General features: G+C 45.7%; 1 long non-coding RNA gene across 1 annotated transcript; it reads left to right on the top strand.

Annotated features, from left to right (window-relative positions):
• The first annotated feature begins 921 nt into the window (after positions 1-921).
• Positions 922-4389, top strand: LOC134738968 (uncharacterized). Its single transcript, XR_010125264.1, has 2 exons — positions 922-2072; positions 2833-4389. It is a non-coding gene; the product is annotated as an uncharacterized LOC134738968 (long non-coding RNA).
• The last annotated feature ends 10646 nt before the right edge of the window (positions 4390-15035 follow it).

The raw sequence follows: 15035 nt of genomic DNA, 5'->3' as shown, positions 1-15035 counted from the left end.
TGTTTGGTGCAAACTGCAAAAGTGTGTGTGTGCCCTTTTTACCCATTCTTCGTTTTGTGGTGTGCGTATGGAGTGAGCGTGGTATTTTGTCTTGAAGAAGCATAGGTCAGGCACAAATAAGCCCACCCTACTTGGAACTATGTTGGAAAATTTCAAAAAAGAATTTAAGGGAGACTATGGAGTACTATGACACTAGGAAAACTTAAAACTTTGTGTAAGATAGACTGGCCAGCATTAGAGGTAGGTTGGCCATTAGAAGGAAGTCTGGACAGGTCCCTTGTTTCAAAGGTATGGCACAAAGTAACCTGTAAGCCAGGGAACTCAGACCAGTTCCTGTACATAGACACTTGGTTACAGCTTGTTTTAGACCCCCCACCCCCGGTACACAGTGGTTGAGAGAACAGCAGCATAAGCGGCTGGCAGAGGCAAGGAAAGACCAGCAGAGAGAGAGAAAGGAAAGAGACAGAGAGGAAGAGAGGAAAAGAGAGAGAGGAAGAGACAGACAAAGAGGGAGTCAAGGAGAGAGAGAGAAAGAGAGAGGCAGAGAGACAGAGAAAGAGACAGAGGCAAAAGGAAAGTCAAAAAGACAGAGATAAAGTCAAAGAGAAAGAAAGAGAGAGATATAAAAGTGGTTAAAAAAAAGTGTACCCTATTCTTTAAAAGCCAAGGTAAATTTAAAACCTATAATTGATCATTGAAGGTATTCTCCATAACCCTATAACACTCCAATACTGCTTTGTTGTCAGTGTAAACAAGGGCTTATCCGAAAAGCACTGAGGCCTTCCTATCAAAAATCCTTAACCCAGTAACCCGCGGATGGCCCAAACGCATTCAATCTGTAGCGGCAACTGCTTCGCTAACAAAAAAAAAAGTATCCTAAGGGGGGGGAAAAAAAAAGGAAAAAAACGGGGGCAGGCGGAATTTATATAAAAAGAGTATTATATGGTAAATTCTCATCCTGAGATAAATTAACTGGTTGTTTAAAGAAAGAAATATTTGTAATAAGTCAGAAAGTTGAGGCATGTCAAAGAATTGTCTGTGAAAGTCAAGAAAGAGAAAAATGTTATAAAAAAGAATTTATGCAAAAAATGTTGTATAATTTAGAAGTAACTAGGCCTCCTGAATGTAAAACTATTGGAAAAAAAAAACAAAAACAGTTTATGTGCAAGGTGTATAAGGAAAGTAAAATATACCTTTGGTAAAAGGATTATAAGGAAGCATAAGAATGTACATTTTTACCTACATTAAAAAGTTAAAAAATTTATTGTTTTGAAGGTTTAAGCAAGTTTTAAAATGTTAATTGTAAAGAAAATTGTGTGTATAAACATATTAGCTAAAGTCAAAGAAGTGTCATCCAGTTTTTCTGTGAACTAGACATTAAAGTAAAAGCATAACAGGTTTTTCTTAAAGCACCAACCTGCTCTTTAGCAAAAATTATAAAAGGTTAAAAAGAGTCTATAAAATCATAACTTATGGTCAAACATTTAAAATTAGATAAATGTCTACAAGCTTTTATTAAAATTAGGTTTAACATTAATAACACACTAATACAAACATAATATTTAGCTTATCTGGTATAAAAATCATAGAAGAAGCATTGTTAAATGTAAAATGGTATTTGGCTTTCTTTGGTTTAAAAACTAATAAAAATAGGTGCTAAAGGAAATTTCTCAGTAAAAAGGCACTAAGGACTATAAAGTCCACTGCCAAGGTCCCCACATTTGAAACAAAAGGTCAATTTCTTAAAAATTATATACTTGGTTTATCTTCCACTTTCCTTTCTCTCAAAAACTAAAAGTCTTTTAGCATATGTACCACCGCTAGAATTTCCAGTAAATCAGCACCAGCCTGAAGATCACATTCTCATCAAAGGGTGGAAAGAAGAAAAACTCGAGCCCGCCTGGGAAAGACCCTACCTTGTGCTGCTAACCACCAAGACTGCTGTTTGTACAGAAAAAAAAAAAAAAAAAAAGATGGACTCATCACACCTGAGTCAAGAAAGCGCCACCCCCTCCAGAGTTGTGGGCCATAGTCCCAGGGGAAAACCCTATGAAACTAAAGCTAAGAAAAATGTAACTCTTTTCATCTACTCTATTACTCTTTCTTCTTCCCTAATTCTATTGCTGACCATCTAGTTATTAACATAATCAAATCAATTTCACCTCAAACTATTGCATTTAATTCTTGCCTTGTTATACCCTGTGGGGACTTGCCAAGACAAAGACAGCTTTCTACTTCAGAAAAGTATCTCTGCCCCTCCTGACTCTCCTCAGACTGGGCATTAGTAAACTAGGACCATTTAATCCAGGGAGATTTTGATAAACACCCCAGTGCCAACCAGGAGTCTAGCCCCCCAATGTAGAGCTTTCATGCCATAGTTGGTCCAACATCCTGTGGACCACTAAAGAGCAAGGATGGACTGCCCCAACTGGTTTTTGTAATTTCCTAAAACCATACATTCATTTTACCACAGGATCATAGAAGTTAAAGACTTAAAACAAACTTTACCAATTAAGACAGGATACCAAGATGCAAATGCCTGGTTAAAATGGATCAAATGTTCCATCTGCACGTTAAACAAAAGCAATTGTTATGCTTGTGCACATGGCAGGTCAGAGGCCCAGAATGCCTCCTTTCCACTAAGGTGGCCCTCCAGTCGACCAGGTGTGGGCTGCATGGTAACTCTTTTCCAAGATTCTACGGCCTGGAGTAATAAGTCATGCCAAGCTCTCTCTGCTATATCCCAAAGTCCAGCACCCTGTGGGTCAGCCCCCGAGGGCCATCCAACCTCCGTCTCCCAACACTAAGTTCACTTTGTGTCTCTCATGACAGGGAGGAAACTTCGAGTTCCTTGGAGACCTGAAAGGATGCAGTGAAGCTTAAGAATTTTCAAGAGCTTATCAATCAGTCAGCCCTTGTTCATCCCTGAGTGGATGTGTGGTGGTACTGTGGTGGACCTTTACTGGGCACTCTGCCGAATAACTGGAGTGGCACTTGTACTTTAGTCCAATTGGCTATCCCTTTCACCCTGGCATTTCATCAATAAGACATCATAAAGCGAGAGAAGCTCCTTAGGGGTCTTTCAACTCTCATGTCTATTTAGATGCAATTGGAGTCCCACGAGGAATACCAGATCAATTTAAAGCTTGAAATCAAATAACTGCAGGATTTGAGTCAATATTTTGGTAGGTGACAGTTAATAAAAATGTAGATTGGATAAACTACATCTATTGCAACCAACAGCAACAAGCTTTTCATGAGTTAAAAGAAAACTCATGTCAGCTCCAGGCCTGAGGCTACCTGAACTGAAAAAAACTCAACATTCAATGTGTCAGAAAGAGAAAAAATGGCAGTTGGAGTTTTAACCCAGACTGTGGGGCCCTGGTCAAAGCCAGTGGCCTATCTCAAAACAACTAGACAGGGTTTCCAAAGGCTGGCCCCTAGGTCTAAGGGCCCTAGCAGCAACAGCTCTGTTAGCACAAGAAGCAGATAAACTAACCCTTAGGCAAAATCTGAATATAAAGACCCCCCATGCTGTGGTAAACTTAATAAATACCAAAGGATATCATTGGTTAACAAATGCAAGATTAACCAAGTACCAAATCATGCTATTTGAAAATCCCCATGTAACCACTGAAGTTTGCAACACCCTAAACCCCACCACCTTTCTCCCGGTATCAGAGAGCCCAGTTGAACATAACTGTGTAAAGGTGTTGGACTCAGTTTATTCTAGCAGGCCCAACCTCTGAGACCATCCTTGAACATCAGTAGACTGTGAGCAGTACGTGGAGGGGAGCAGCTTCACCAACCCCTGCAAAGTGACTCTGAAGAAGATGACAAGCCCTACTCCAGTCACACCTGGAAGCTGACTGGTCCACACACAGCCGAAGCATGAGAAAACTCATTGCGGGACTCAGTTTCCTTAAAATTTGGACTTTTACAGTAAGGACTTCAAATGACCTTCCTCAGACTAAGGACTGTTCCCATTGTATACATCAAGTCACTGAGGTAGGACAAAAGGTTGCTATGGTCATATTATTTTATAGTCATTATAAGTGGACTGGAACTCTAAAAAGAACTTGTTCGTGTAATGTTATTCTATACAAAGTATGTAGCCCAGGAAATGAGCAACCTGATGTGTATTATGACCTGCGTGAGCCTCCCAGACCACAGTTTCTAAAATAAGATGAAGGACTGAGGACTGGTGGGGGCTCATAAATGATATGAGGGAAGTGTTAGCCAGAACAGAAGAAAAAGGGGTGCCCAAACAAGTCACCTTAAAATTTGATGCCTGTGCTGTCGTTAATAGTAATAAGTTAGGAATAAGGTGTGGTTCTCTTCATTAGAAAAGAGGCTGTATGGCAGAAAATAAATACATCTGTCATAAATTAGCACTGTGTGGAAATAAATATAAATACTGGTCTTGTGTCATTTAGGCCACTTGGATAAAAAAAAATGAAAAAGATCCAGTCCACCTTCAGAAAGGAAAAAATGGCCCTTCTTGTACTGAGGGACAATGTAACCCCTTAGAGCTAGTAATAACCAATCCCCTTGATCCTCGCTGGAAAAAAAGAGGAGCGTGTGACCTTAGGAATTGACGGGGCTGGACTGGATCCTCGAGTAAATATCTTGGTTCGAGGAGAAGTTTACAAACGCTCTCCTGAGCCAGTGTTTCAAACTTTCTATGATGAACTAAATGTGCCAGTACTGGAAATTTCAGGAAAAACAAGAAATTTGTTTTTGAAATTAGCTGAGCATATAGCCCAGTCTCTCAATGTCACTTCATGTTATGTATGTGGAGAAGCTGTAATAAGAGATCAATGGCCATGGGAAGCCCGAGAATTGGTACCTACAGACCCAGTCCCTGATGAATTCCCGGCTCAAAAGAATCACCCTGATAATTTCTGGTCCTAAAAGCCTCAATTATTAGACAATATTGCATAGCTAGAGAAGGAAGAGAATTCACTCACCCCGTAGGACAGCTTAGTTGTTGGAGACAGAAACTGTGTAATGGTACCACAAAAACTGTCACTTGGTGGAGTTCAAATCACACAGAGAGAAATCCATTTAGTAAATTCCCAAAGTTGCAAACTGTGTGGACCCACCTGGAGTCCCACCAGGACTGGATGGCCCCCACTGGATTATACTGGATATGTAGGCATAGAGCTTATGCCAAATTACCTGACCAGTAGGCAGGTAGTTGTGTTATTGGCACTATCAAACGGTTCTTCCTACTGCCCAAAAAAACAGGTGAACTCCTGGGCTTCCCTGTCTATGCTTCCCGTGAAAAAAGAATCATAGCTATAAGAAATTGAAAAAATGATAAATGGCCCCCTGAGAGAATCATACAATATTATAGGCCTGCTACTTAGGCACAAGATGGTTCGTGGGGATACCCGACCCCCGTTTACATGATCAACCAAATCATACGGTTACAAGTTGTCTTAAAAATCATCACTAATAAAACGAGCAGAGCCTTGACTATTGTGGCCCAGCAAGAAGCTCAGATGAGAAATGCTATATATCAAAATAGATTAGCTCTCGACTACTTGCTAGCAGCTGAAGGAAAGGTCTGTAGGAAATTTAACCTTACTAATTGCTGCCTACACATAGATAATCAAGGGCAAATAGTTGAAGACATAGTTAGAGATATGACAAAACTGACACATGTACCCATGCAAGTGTGGAATGGATTTGATCCTGGGGCCACGTTTCGAAAATGGTTCCCAGCGCTTGGCCGGGTGCGGTGGCTCACACCTGTAATCCCAGCACTTTGGGAGGCTGAGGCAGGTGGATCACGAGGTCAGGAGATCGAGACCATCCTGGCTAACACGGTGAAACCCCGTCTTTACTCAAAATACAAAAAATTAGCCGGGTGTGGTGGCCGGCGCCTGTGGTCCCAGCTACTCAGGAGACTGAGGTAGAAGAATGGCGTGAACCCGGGAGGTGGAGCTTGCCGTGAGCCGAGATAGCAGAAAGTGGCACACAGAAGACAGAAGTGGGGCATAGAACCAGTCGGTAGGCCGGGTGCGGTGGCTCATGCCTGTAATCCCAACACTATGGGAGGCTGAGCCTGGACAACATAGTGAGACCCCCACCTCTTAAAAAAAAAAAAAAAGAGCCAAATTGGTTACAACTGGCATCTGCCTTATTGGAACACGGTTTGAATGTCTGAGGGCTGAGGGCTGAGGCTTGGTGATCGAGGCAAGAGTAGGCTGCAGTCTGCATACTCATCCAGGTAGGTGACAGTTTACTGTGTGTGGAGAAACCTTTAGTTAGAACTTAAAATATGTAGCTGGGCACGGTGGCTCATGCCTGTAATCCCAGCACTTTGGGAGGCTGAGGCAGGCAGATCACAAGGTCAAGAGTTCGAGACCAGCTTGACCAACATAGTGAAACCCCATCTCTACTAAAAACACAAAAATTAGCTGGGTGTAGAGGTACGCACCTGTAATCCCAGCTACTTGGGAGGCTGGGGCAGGAGAATCGCTTGAACCCGGGAGGTGGAGGTTGCAGTGAGCTGAGATCGAACCACCGCACTCCAGCCTGGGCAACAGGGCGAGACTCTGTCTCAAAAAAAAAAAAAAAAGAACTTAAAATATGTAAGAATGCAGCTGGCTGGACATGGTGGCTCACGCCTGTAATCTCAGCACTTTCGGAGGCTGAGGCAGGTGGATCACCTGAGATCGGGAGTTTGAGACCAGTCTGACCAACATGGAGAAACCCCATCTCTACTAAAAATACAAAATTAGACCGGGTGCCATGGCTCAAAAAAATTAGCCGGGCGTGGTGGTGCATGCCTGTAATCCCAGCTGCTCAGGAGGCTGAGGCAAGAGAATCGCTTGAACCTGGGAGGTGGAGGTTGCGGTGAGCCAAGATCACACCATTGCACTCCAGCCTGTGCAACAAGAGTGAAACTCCGTCTTAAAAAAAAAAAAAAAAAAATACAGCTTTAGATTAAACCTAATTTAACAAAGCAAATAAAAACAGAGAAGAAGCCAGGAGTGGTTGCTCACGCCTGTAATCCCAGCAATTTGGGAAGCCAAGGTGGGTTGATCACAAGCTCAGGAGTTTGAGACCAGCTTGGCCAATATGGTGAAACCCCATCTCTACTAAAAACACAAAAATATTAGCCGGGTGCGGTGATCCATGCTTGTAATCCCAGCTACTCGGGAGGCTGAGGCAGGAGAATTGCTTGAACCCAGGAGGCAGATGTTGTGGTGAGCTGAGAATGCCCCACTGCATTCCAGCCTGGGCAACAGAGCAAGACTCTGTCTCAAAAAACAAAAAAACAAAAAAACAAAAAAACAACAGACAAGCTAATAAATGAAAATACCCTTAGTGTCCTCAGAGGCAACTGCTGCCCCTGGAAAGGGGGTGCTGTCCACTCTTTCTTTTTTTGAGATGGAGTCTTGCTCAGTTGCCCAGGCTGGAGTGCAGTAGCATGATCTTGGCTCACTACAACCTCTGCCTCCTGGTTCAAGTGATTATCCTGCTTCAGTATCCCAAGCAGCTGGAACTATAGACGTGTGTCACCACACCCAGCTAATTTTTTTTGTATTTTTAATAGAGACGGGGTTTCGCCATGTCGGTCAGGCAGGTCTTGAACTCCTGACCTCAAATGATCCGCCGCCTCAGCCTCCCAAAGTGCTGGGATTACAGGTGTGAGCCACCGCGCCTGGCCTCTGCCCACTTCTTGGAGGAGAGCCCACTGTTTGGTGGAGGAGTTCACAGAGCTGTCCTGGTTCCCAGAGAAGCTGAAGCAATGCCGATGCTTTCTATGTCTACCTCCCCCACCTGCCAGGAAAGTGAGGCCGGCGATTTATGCTGGGCTTACCTGGGTGAAGCTCCCTCCATTCACCTACCACCCTGGGTTGGGGTAACTCCTCCCCTGGTCCTGCATTTGTTGGGCTCCCAGCTGCTGCTAACCCCAGGGACCCTGCAACATCCCTTGGCCCTGGCTTGGAGACAGTGCCTTGCTAAAGTGCCCTCCAAAGGACTGGTCTGCAGGTACATTCAGTATCCCATTGGCCCCCCGACCAACAGTAATGGGGAGGGAGCAGGAGGCAGCCCCACCCCTGCCCAGCATTGACACTTGTCACAGAGATGACCAACGCCAGCCAGGTGGATGGGGACAGGGCGAGTGGAGGTCTCCTAGGAGAGAAGGCAGAGGCCAGGTTCCCTTGGCATGACGTGCAACCTGGGGAACACAGAGGCCGAGGTCTCCAGAGTTTAAAAATCAACCTTGCCGGGCGCGGTGGCTCACACCTGTAATCCCAGCAGTTTTGGAGGCTGAGGCAGGCAGATCACCTAAGGTCGTGAGTTCGAGACCAGCCTGACCAACATGGAGAAACCCTCGTCTCTACTAAAAATAGAAAACAATTAGCCAGGCGTGGTGGTGCTTGCCTATAATCCCAGCTACTCGGGAGGCTGAGGCAGGAGAATCGCGTGAACCTGGGAGGCAGAGGTTGCAATAAGCCATGATCACACCATTGCACTCCAGCCTGGGCAACAAGAGCAAAACTCCATCTCAAAAAAAAAAAAAAAAACAACCTTATACCCAAAGGATTATAAATAAATCATTTTACTATAAAGACACATGCACACATATGTTTATTGCAGCACTAGTCACAATAGCAAAGACTTGGAACCAACCCAAATGCCCACCAATGATAGACTGGATAAAGAAAATGTGGCACATATACACCATGGAATACTATGCAGCCATAAAAGACGAGTTCATGTCCTTTGCAGGGACATGGATGAAGCTGGAAACCATCATTCACAGCAAACTAACACAGGAACAGAAAATCAAACACTGCATGTTCTCACTCATAAGTGGGAGCTGAAGAACCTGAACATATGGGCACAGGGAGGGGAACAACACACACTGGGTCCTGTTGGGGGTGGGGGCAAGAGGAGGGATAGCATTAGGAGAAATACCTAATGTATTGATGGGTGCAGCAGACCACCATGGCACACCTATGTAACAAACCTGCACATTCTGCACATGTATCCCAGAACTTAAAAGTATAATAATAATAATAGTAATAATAATAATAAATCAACCTCATGAACCACGTGTGTTGGCTCATGCCTGTAATGCCAGCACTTTGGGAGGCTGAGGTGGGCAGATTGCGTGAGTCCAGGAGTTCAAGACCAGCCTGGGCAACATAGTGAAACCCTGTCTCTACAAAAAAAAAATTAGCTGGGCATGATGGTGCATGCCTGTGGTCCCAGCTACTCAGGAGGCTGATGTGGGCAGATCATTTGAGCCCAGGAGGCAGAGGTTGCAGTGAGCCATGATCTTGACACTGTACTGCAGCCTGGGCAACAGAATGAGACTTTGTCTCAAAAAAAAAAAAAAAATCACCTTCATATGGGACATCATGGCAAGCATTGGAGAGAAGCCAGGTGGTTCCCCATGTCCTGACCTGGCCTGAACATCACCTGCACACTTAGTTTATCACGTGACTGGCAAACATTGACCAAGGAATGACCAGCCTGCTGCTCGGGTACCAGGGGCAGTGCCTGCATCCCTCTTCTGCCCTAAGCAGGGTTCTGAGTGTGGTCCATCCCTCTTGTCCCTGAGTCACTGGGCGACTGCCAAATGCCAGGCCTTCTCTGAGCCCTGCGCACCAGAGAGCAGAGCCCTGGAGAGATCCCCACACTGTGTCCCACCCCTTCCCTGTGACTTCAGTGACACTTGCAGTGTTTGCTTGCTCATGACTCCCCAGAGCTCTAGGATGGCACCAGTTTTGGTTTTTCCTTTCTTTTTGTTAGAAATAAATTTTTGGTGCCACAAAGAAATAGCACTCGAACATAAATTTAATTTTCTCAGCAAGGCAATGTTACTTCTACAGGAGGGTGCACCTCGAGGATGGAGCAATGGCAAGAGCACACCTGAAAAGGGAGGGGAAGGGGTTCTTATCCCTGATGCAGGCAGCCCCTACTGCTGTGTCGTTCCCCTATTGGCTAGGGTTGGACCACACCGTCTAAGCTAATTCCAGTTGGCTGTTTTAAAGAGAGCAGGGGTAGGAGGTGGAGTGGCGGGGTGAGTAGTTTGGCTGGAAGGATGGTTACAGAACAGGTGACTCAGAATGACTCAGGTCAGAGCAGGTGATAGAGGCTAGGAGGGGACTGTTTACTGAAACTAGGGGCAAGGAGACGAAGGGAAAGAGGAAGTTAAATTTTAAAATGAAGAACAAAGAACAGGGGAGCTGAACATACTGAAGCACTGGTTCTTTGGAGAGGGTCTCAGAACTCATTGTACTTAACAATTTATAGGCTAAAACCTTTGAAGAAGAATTTATTATATCCTATGTTTTGTTTTTGTTTTTGAGACAGGGTCTCACCCTGTTGCCCAGGCTGGAGTGCAGTGGTGCAATCATAGCTCACTGCAACCTCCGCCTCCTGGGCTCGGTTAATCTTCCAACTTCAGCCTCCAGAGTAGCTGGAATTACAGGCATGCACCACCATGCCTGGTTAACTTTTAAATTTTTGTAGAGATGAGATCTCACCATGTTGTGCAGGCTGGTCTCAAATTCCTGGGCTCAACGGATCCTCTTGCCTCGACCTTCCAAAGTGCTAAGACTATAGGCATGAGCCACCATGCCTGTCTGGCACCAGTGTTTGTTTACCTCTGACAAAGCCACACCCAGACCCTCTACTTTCCCGTTGTTTGTCTCATGAATGAGTAATGAAACCATCCAGGCACAGAGACAAACCTCCTCTTTGGTGGATCCACTGAGATGCCTTGATTGCAAAACAACCATACCTGGAAATTGTCCTACCTATAACTTTTTTTTTTTTTTTTTGTGAGACAGAGTTTCACTCTTGTTGCCCAGGCTGAAGTGCAATGGTGCGATCTCGGCCCACCACAACCTCTGCCTCCCGGGATCAAGCAATTCTCCTTCTTCAGTCTCTCGAGTAGCTGGGACTACTGGCATGTGCCACCATACCCAGCTAATTTTGTACTTTTTAGTAGAGACAGGGTTTCTCCATGTTGGTCAGGCTGGTCTCAAACTCCTGACCTCAGGTGATCCACCTGCCTTGGCCTCCCAAAGTGCTGAGATTACAGGCATGAGCCACCGTGCCCAGTCCTAGCCGGCTTCTTTACTACAGCCTGTTTTATCAGCAAGGTCTTTATGACCAGTGTCTTGTGCGAACCTCCTATCTCATCTTGTGACTTAGAATGCCTTAACCATCTGGGAATGCAGCCCCGGGAGGTCTCAGCCTCACTTTACCCAGCCCCTATTCAAGATTGAGTTGCTCTGGTTCACACACCTCTGACACTCAAACACATGCATTCAGACCCTCACACGAGCAGGTGAGTGGCTTTGTGACACCCTGGCTGGAGAATTCCCTCTCCAAATCACGGTTCTGTTCTCAATCTTTTGTGCATATGCCACTCTGATTTGCTCTCTGACTGCCAACCCCCTCCAAGAAAAACAGACTTTGGGCTGGGTGCAGTGGATCACACATGTAATCTCAGCACTTCGGGAGGCCAAGGCAAGTGGATCACCTCAGGTCAGGAGTTTGAGACCAGCCTGGCCAACATGGTGAAGCCTCACCTCTACTAAAAATACAAATATTAGCTGGTTGTGGTGGCAGGCACCTGTAATCCCAGCTACTGGGGAGGCTGAGGCAGGAGAACCCCTTGAACCTGGGAGGTGGAAGCTGCAGTGAGCCAGGATCGTGCCGTTGCACTCCAGCTTGGGTGACAGAGCGAGACTCCATGTCAAAAAACAAAAACAGGGTCGGGTGCTGTGGCTCACACCTGTAATTCCAGCACTTTGGGAGGCCGAGGCTGGCAGATCACCTGAGGTCGGGAGTTTGAGACCAGCCTGACCAACATGGAGAAACTCCATCTCTGCTAAAAATACAAAATTGGCCAGGTGTGGTGGCACGCGCCTGTCATCCCAGCTACTCTGGAGGCTGAGGCAGGAGAAGCGCTTGAACCCGGGAGGCGGAGGTTGTGGTTGTGCCACTGCACTCCAGCCTGGGCGACAGAGTGAAACTCCATCTCAAACAAAAACAAAAACAAGACTTTGTAAATAGAAAGATGTAAAGAAAGGTAAGAATTTTGAGGCTGATACATTTCACGTGCCCGGGGCTCAGTCTTCTTTCTTCTTGGGATCCTTCCCAATCCGCCTGGATCGTCTTGTCCTCGTCGCCCCTGCTCACAATGAAAGATTTCCTCACTGGGAATTTCACAAGAACTGTAGACGCTGCCAGAATTCTTTGGCACAAAACTCCTCTCTGAGTCAGAGCCTAACGCTGTTAGTGAGGGAAGAACAGCTGCAAAGGCCACACATCTGTGAGTCTTTTGAAAATTTTATGGTGAATAAAAACTATCCATTACACAGACTCATCCATTGTATATTAACCTAACATGTCTTCAGTGGCACTGCTAACCATCTCTTTTCGTATTTTTTTGTAATGACACCCTAACTCCAACAATAAATTCAAAAATCTGCAACTTTGACTATCTAGTAGCACTGCACACCATTTCCTAGTTCTATTCCTATTCCCTCTTTGGAGTAGCCATTCCCTTATTCCTTTATTTTCTTAATAAACTTGGTTTCACTTTACGGACTGGCCATGAATTCTTTTTTGCACGAGATCTAAGAACCCTCTTTTGGGGTCTGGATCTGGACCCCTTTCCTGTAACATAAGGGTCCCTTCACCGTGCTTGTAACATCCCAGGATCACCCTGGCCTCTAGGCAGTGTGGCTCAAGCTGGACTGAGTGGAAGAGCCACCCAAGGTGTTCAGTTTTACAAGAAGAATCATAAATAGAGCTTTCACCAAGGGGCAGAAGAGAAGCGGAAACCCTCAGGGTGCTGAGATTGTGGAAAGAGAATGATGCACTTAAATAACTGAAAGATTGAAAAAAGTATGAAGAGCATCAAAAGATGCTGCAAAATACACCTTAAAAATACTTTGACCGGGCACGGTGGCTCATGCCTGCAATCCCAGCACTTTGGGAGGCCAAGGTGGGTGGATCACCTGAGGTCGGGAGTTCAAGACCAGCCTGGCCAACACGGAGAAATCCCATCTTTACTAAAAATACAAAAAAATCAGCCAGGCTTGGTGGCACATGCTTGTAATCCCAGCTACTTGGAAGGCTGAAGCAGGAGAATCGCTTGAACCCGGGAGGCAGAGGTTGCAGTGAGCTGAGATTGCACCATTGCACTCCAGCCTCGGCAATAAGAGCAAAATTCCATCTCAAAAACAAACAAGGAACAAAAACAAAACTTCAAGCCCCATGAGCTGGCTTAGGCTGACTCCCGCAAGCAGATGCCTTAGTTTGCAACCCCGTCTGGTGACACAATTAGAATTTTTAAAGTGCTCAGTGGCACAAGGAAAAGGGAGGAAGGGTGGAGACTGAAAGCCATGAGAAAGGCAAGGGCCTGGGCCAGGCATGGTGGCTCATGCCTGAAATCTCAGCACTTTGGGAAGCTGAGGCAGGAAGATCACTTGAGGTCAAGAGTTTGTCACCAGTCTGGCCAAGATGGTGAAACCCTGTCTCTACCAAAAAATACAAAAATGAGCTGGGCATGGTGGTGCACGCCTGTGGTCCCATCTTGGGAGGCTGAGGTGGGAGAATCGCTTGAACCCGGGAGGTGGAGGTTGCAGTGAGCCAAGGTCACGCCACTGCACTCCAGCCTGGGGGAGAGAGTGAGAGCCTGTCTCAAAAAAAAAGAAAGACAAGGGCCTGCTTTTAAGTACAACTCAGACCAAGGAAGGGCTCCTCCATGCAGAGGAGCCTCACTGACAGCAGCAGGTAAACATTGCACCTGTGTCCTGCAGAGGCCCTCAGAGTCCCCCTTCCCTTTCCTCAGATAGGAAGGTTCAGATTCCCAGGGCTTAGGTCAGTTTGCAGAAATGTCTTTTTCCCCCCTTTCTTTGTTTCCATAAACTCCATAGTTTAAAGATTCTTTCCTGGAAAATAGCTGTTGGTGCCATAAAACTTTGCCTGTTGCACTAGAACGTCCTTTCTAGAATTTCTCCCTTACTCCGGCAGCAGCGACTTTCCATATGTCCTGGAGAAGATAGTGTTTTACTTTGGCTTCCTCTCACTGGCTCAGGGCCAAGGATGATATATTTTAAGCCGTACATTTAAAAATAAAATCTTGGCAAGGGTTCTGATGAACTAAAACCATCAAGACATACTCGTTAGCCTAGGCTCCCATCCGTTTGGATTTCATAAAATTTCAAAGCCAATGCTGGAAAGAGAAAAAGAAGGCTGGGTGTGGTGGCTTGTGGCTGTAATCCCAGCGCTTTGGGAGGCAGAGGCGGGAAGATCACTTGAGCCCAGCAGTTGGAGACCAGCCTGGTCAATATAGCTAGACTCTGTCTCAACAACAACAAAATTAGTCGGGCGTGGTGGCACGTGCCTATAGTCCCAGTTACTCGGGAGGCTAAGGCATGTGAACCTTGAAAATTTGAGGCAGTCCTCAGTTAATTTAGAAAGTTTATTTTGCCAAGGTTGACAACGCACCCATGACACAGCTTCAGGAGGTCCTGACAACATGTGCCCAGGATGGTTGGGGCACAGTTTGGTTTTATACATTTTAGGGAGACATGAGATATCAATATACGTAAGAAGTACATTGGTTCGGTCTGGAAGGCAGGACAACTTGAAGCAAAGGCAAAGAAGACTGGAAGTGGGGAGGGGGATTGCAGGTCACGGGTAGGAGAGAGATGAATGGTTGCATTCTTTTGAGTTTCTGATTAGTCTTTCCAAAGGAGGCCATCAGACATGCATCTATCTCGGTGAGCAGAGGGGTGACTTTGAATAGAATGGGAGGCAGTTTGGCCCTAAGCAGTTTCCAGCTTGACTTTTCCCTTTACCTTAGTGATTTGGGGTGGGGAGAGGGGCAAGATTTATTTTCCTTTCACAGGCAGGAGAATCACTGGAGCTCAGGAGTTTGAGATAATAGTGAACTGTTGTAGCAGGACGAGCCTTGGACAAAACCCCTCAGACACCGAGATAGTGAAGGGAGTGGCTTTAATCATCTGGGAGCATCG

The sequence above is a fragment of the Pongo pygmaeus genome, chromosome 22, assembly GCF_028885625.2.
Source record: "Pongo pygmaeus isolate AG05252 chromosome 22, NHGRI_mPonPyg2-v2.0_pri, whole genome shotgun sequence".
Taxonomy (NCBI): Eukaryota; Metazoa; Chordata; class Mammalia; order Primates; family Hominidae; genus Pongo; species Pongo pygmaeus.
The sequence above is the reverse complement of the archived record's forward strand: the minus strand, read 5'-3'. Positions and strand labels throughout refer to the sequence as shown.